A 5,600-nucleotide genomic window follows, 5' to 3' on the forward strand; every position below is an offset into this window, starting at 1 on the left:
AGGTGAGTAAGGTGCCTTTCATTTGCCTATAGACCAGATAAGGCATTATACAGGTGAGTGAGGTGTCTTTCCTTTGCCTATAGACCAAATAGGGCATTATACAGGTGAGTAAGGTGCCTTTCCTTTGCCTATTGACCATGTAGGTCATTATACAGGTGAGTAAGGTGCCCTTTCTTTGCCTATAGACCAGATACGGCATTATACAGGTGAATAGGGTGCCTTTCCTTTGCCTATAGACCACATAGGGCATTATACAGTTAAGTAAGGTGTCTTTCTTTTGCCTATACACCAGATAGGGCATTATACAGGTGAGTAAGGTGCCTTTCCTTTGCCTATAGACCATGTAGGGCATTATACAGGTGAGAAACATGTCTTTCCTTTGCCTATAGACCAGATAGGGCATTATACAGGTGAGTAAGGTGTCTTTCATTTGATTATAGACCAAATAGGGCATTACACAGGTGAGTACGGTCCCTATGGTGTCTGTCCTTTGACTATAGACCATATAGGGCATTATACAGGCAAGTAAGATGTCTTTCCTTTGCCTATAGACCAGATTGGGCATTATACAGGTGAGTAAGATGTCTCTTCTTTGCCTACGGACCAGATAGGGCATTAAACAGTTAAGTATGGTGTCTTTCCTTTGCCTATAAAGCAGACAGGGCATTATACAGGTGAGTAAGGTGCCCTTCCTTTGATTATAGACCAAATAGGGCATTACACAGGTGAGTACGGTCCCTATGGTGTCTGTCCTTTGTCTATAGACCATATAGGGCATTATACAGGCAAGTAAGATGTCTTTCCTTTGCCTATAGACCAGATTGGGCATTATACAGGTGAGTAAGATGTCTCTTCTTTGATTATAGTCCAGATGGGGCATTATACAGGTAAGTATGGTGTCTTTCCTTTGCCTATAGACCAGATAGGGTATTATACAGGTGAATATGATCACTGTGGTGTCTTTGCTTTGCCTATAAGGCAGATAGGGCATTATAAAGGTGAGTAAGGTGCCCTTCCTCTGCCTATAGACCAGGTAAGGCATTATTCAGGTGAGTAGGGTCACTAAGATATATTCCTTTGCCTATAAAACAGATTAGGCATCATACAGGTGAGTACAGTTACTATGGTGTCTTTATAAATGACCATACTCACCTGTATAATGCCTAATCTGGTCTATAGGCAAAGGAAAGACACTATGAGACTGTACTCACCTGTATAATTCCCTATCTGATCTATAGGCAAAGGAAGGGCACATCACTCACCTGTATGATGCCCTGTCTGCTTTATAGGCAAAGGAAAGACACCATACTTAACTGTTTAATGCCCTATCTGGTCCATAGGCAAAGGAAAGACACCATACTTACCTGTATAATGTCCCATCTGAACTATAATCAAAGAAAGGACACCTTACTCATCTGTATAATGCCCTATCTGGTCTATAGGCAAAGCCAAAACACCTTGCTCACCTGTATAATGCCCTATCTGATCTATAGGCAAAGGAAGGGCACCTTACTCACCTGTATGATGCCCTATCTGCTTCATACGCAAAGAAAAGACACCATACTTACCTGTTTAATGCCCAATCTGAACTATAATCAAAGAAAAGACATCTTACTCACCTGTATAATTCCCTATGTGGTGTATAGGCAAAAGAAAGACACCTTACTTGACTGTATAATGCCTTATCTGGTCTATAGGCAAAGGAAAGACACCGTACTCACCTGTATAATGCCCTATCTGGTCAATAGGCAAAGGAAAGGCACCTTACTCATCTGTATAATGCCCTACATGGTCTATAGGCAAAGGAAAGACACCTTACTTCACCGATAATGCCTTATCTGGTCTATAGGCAAAGGAAAGACACCGTACTCACCTGTATAATGCCCGATCCGGTCTATAGGCGAAGGAAAGGCACCCTATTCACCTGTATAATGCCCGATCCGGTCTATAGGCGAAGGAAAGCCACCCTATTCACCTGTATAATGCCCTATCTGGTCTATAGGCAAAGGAAAGACACCTTACTTGCCTGTATAATGTCCTATCTGGTTTATAGGCAAAGGAAAGACACCTTACTTGCCTGTATAATGCCCTATCTGGTTTATAGGCAAAGGAAAGGCACCTTACTCACCTGTATAATGCCCTATCTGGTCTATAGGCAAAGCCAAAACACCTTGCTCACCTGTATAATGCCTTATCTGGTGTATAGGCAAAGGAAAGACACCATACTCACCTTTTTAATGCCATACATGGTCTATAGGCAAAGCAAAGGCACCTTACTCACCTGTACGGTGTCTTACCTAATCTGTAGTCAACAAAACACACCTTACTCACCTGTATAGTGTCTTACCTGTTTCATAGTCAAAGGAAACACACCATACTCACCTGTACGGTGTCTTACCTGGTCTGTAGTCAAAGAAACACACCTTACTCACCTATACGGTGTCTTACCTGGTCTATTGTCAAATAAAACTCACCTTACTCACCTATACGGTATCTTACCTGGTGTGTCGCCAAAGGAAACGCACCTTACTCACCTGTAGATGTCCTACCTGGTCTATTGTCAAATAAAACTCACCTTACTCACCTATACGGTGTCTTACCTGGTGTGTCGCCAAAGGAAACGCATCTTACTCACCTGTAGATGTCCTACCTGGTCTACAGTCAAATGAAACTTACCTTACTCACCTGTACGGTGTCTTGACTGATGTGTCTTTAAAGGATACACACCTAATTTACCTGTACGGTGTCTTGACTGGTGTGTCGTTAAAGGAAACACACCTTAATTACCTGTACGGTGTCTTACCTGGTGTGTCGCCAAAGGAAACGCACCTTACTCACCTGTAGATGTCCTACCTGGTCTATAGTCAAATGAAACTTACCTTACTCACCTGTACGGTGTCTTACCTGGTCTGTAGTCAAAGAAACGCACCTTACTTGCCTGTACGGTGTCTTACCTAGTCTGTTGTCAAAGAAACACACCTTACTCACCTGTACAGTGTCTTACCTGGTCTTAAGTCAAAGGAAACCTACCTTAACTACCAGTACGGTGTCTTACCTGGCCTGTAGACAATTGAAACACACCTTACACACCTGAACAGAGTCTCACCTCGCCCGTAGACGATGGAAACACACCTTTGTTACCTTTACAGTGTCTCACCTGGCCTGTAGACTATGGAAACACATCTTACACACCTGTAGAGAGTCTCACCTGGCCTGTAGACAATGGAAACACACCTTAGCTACCTCTACAGTGTGTTACCTGGCCTGTAGACAATGGAAACACACCTTACACACCTGTCGGGAGTCTCACCTGACCTGTAGACAATGGAAACACACCTTAGCTACCTCTACAGTGTCTTACCTGGCCTGTAGACTATGGAAACACGCCTTAGTTACCTGTACAGAGTTTCACCTGGCCTGTAGACTATTGAAACACACCTTACACACTTGTACGGGTTCACCTGGCCTGTAGACTATGGAAACACACCTTACACACCTGTACAGGGTATCACCTGGCCCGTAGACTATGGAAACACACCTTAGCTACCACTACAGTGTGTTACCTGGCCTATAGACAATGGAGAAACACCTTAGCTACCTCTACAGTGTCTTACCTGGCCTGTAGACTATGGAAACACACCTTAGTTACCTGTACAGAGTCTCACCTGGCCTGTAGACTATTGAAACACACCTTACACACTTGTACGGGTTCACCTGGCCTGTAGACTATGGAAACACACCTTACAATAAGTTACACACCTGTACAGGGTCTCACCTGGCCTGTAGACAATTGAAACACACCTTACACGCCTGTACAGAGTCTCACCTGGCCTGTAGACAATGGAAACACACCTTAGTTACCTGTACAGAGTCTCACCTGGCCTGTAGACTATTGAAACACACCTTACACACTTGTACGGGTTCACCTGGCCTGTAGACTATGGAAACACACCTTACAATAAGTTACACACCTGTACAGGGTCTCACCTGGCCTGTAGACAATTGAAACACACCTTACACGCCTGTACAGAGTCTCACCTGGCCTGTAGACAATGGAAACACACCTTACACACCTGTACAGAGTCTCACCTGGCCTGTAGACAATGGAAACACTGTTCAAACACACCTTAGCTACCTCTACAGTGTCTTACCTGGCCTGTAGACGCTGGAAAAACCCTTTAATACACACATGTAACGTTACAGGGTCTGACCTGGGCTGTACTTGTAGACAATGGAAATGCACTTTACACACCTGTACATTGTCTCACTTGGCCTGCATGAAAAGATAACACACCTTACTGACATGTACAGTGTCTCACCTGGCCTGTAGTTAAATGAAAGATGCTGTCTATTAAAGCTGTAGTACACCGGTGGTAGCCCGAGCCTCCTTGCCCGAGCGAATCACACTAAGTGTTGGAGTCTGCGCAGTAACATATTCCAAGAAGCAAGCAGAAAGGTCAGGAGTCACGTATACGCGCGTCACTTCCGGTTTCAGCGCACAACGGTTGCAGCACTACGAAAAATATGGCTGACACTGTCATGGCTAAAGTCAAAGGTCATCAAGGTTAGGACCACTGATTACCCAACTGATATCAGTATATTTGTATGGCAGCAGACAACACTAAGTTACGGATCGCTGACCGAAATAAAACAGTACATCAGAATGTAAGGTTGATACATATACTCCCATTCACATATTTTTGGAGATATTACTCAATTAGACCCAACGTGGGACGGCGTGGCGCAATCGGCAGCACGTTTGACTCAAGCCCAGAAGGTCCGAAATTCTAACCCCGCCGTGTCACTGATCTTGTGCCCTTGGGAAAGGCACTTAACACGACTTTCCTCACTTTTCTCAATTAAAAAATGAGTATATAGGCTACAAAAGTTTTCAGTAACTTGAAGTCGGTAGCCTCGAAACGAAAGAAGAAGAATTACCCAGATGGGTACCAACTACGGCTGGGTATCAGTACAGCGTACAGGTGTCACAGCGATCCCCCCCCCCCCCGTGATCTCAACTGTCTTATCAACATGTTATTATCAATTAATATCAATACTATGGATGGAGTTATGTATCAGACTCGTGTACTTATATCATTCTGAAACTGCATTTTGTGATTTATACCAATCAACTTCTAAAATTTTATGTAAACCCGTTTTTCGGAGGGGGGGCGAAATCGCTAAAGGGGGGTGAGATAGGGGGGCGAGATCACTAGCCGGGGAGGGCGAGATCGCTGTGACACCTGTACAAATCCGGTTTTTCTTATTGGACCGGTCCAGAAAAACCAGACCTGAAAAATTTGGTGAACCGGATGTTGAACCGGTTAGAAAATTAACAGATTATTTTATCAGGCATTCACACGTTTTGGCGATTGCAGGTGGAAGAAATGGAGTAGAGTTTATAGTAATTTCTACCAAGTTTTACAGCCGATCGCACAGGTGCAGTTAGCGTTGTAGGATTTTAAGTCTAATACTCCACTAAACAGATTTCTTTGTAGTGAAATGGACCATTGGTATGAGTCATACTGAATAACGTCCAGGTTCAGGTCCGGACCTGGACCTGATCCTTTGGACCTGAACCTGAATTTTCTGTACCGGTA

The 5,600-nt window shown here is 44.0% G+C and overlaps 1 protein-coding gene and 1 long non-coding RNA gene across 3 annotated transcripts in view; both read right to left on the reverse strand.

The window, feature by feature from the left end:
• The window catches only part of LOC118406378, a 6,865-nt gene extending 2,345 nt beyond the window's left edge, over positions 1 to 4,520 (reverse strand). The window contains exon 1 of the long non-coding RNA XR_004830030.1: positions 4,320 to 4,520. This is a non-coding gene — a long non-coding RNA (uncharacterized LOC118406378). The remainder of the gene's footprint in view (positions 1 to 4,319) is intronic.
• Positions 1 to 5,600, reverse strand: part of LOC118406372 (RE1-silencing transcription factor-like) — a 14,764-nt gene that overhangs the window by 5,924 nt on the left and 3,240 nt on the right. Inside the window, exon 1 of one of the 2 annotated variants that reach the window (XM_035806341.1) lies at positions 4,529 to 4,576. The exons of the other annotated variant lie outside the window; for it this stretch is intronic. The gene's annotated coding sequence lies outside the window, so the exon portion shown is untranslated. Of the gene's footprint in view, positions 1 to 4,528; positions 4,577 to 5,600 lie in introns of those variants that run through there. 2 annotated transcript variants of the gene reach the window in all.

The sequence above is a fragment of the Branchiostoma floridae genome, chromosome 19 (genome assembly GCF_000003815.2).
Source record: "Branchiostoma floridae strain S238N-H82 chromosome 19, Bfl_VNyyK, whole genome shotgun sequence".
In the NCBI taxonomy this organism is placed as follows: Eukaryota; Metazoa; Chordata; class Leptocardii; order Amphioxiformes; family Branchiostomatidae; genus Branchiostoma; species Branchiostoma floridae.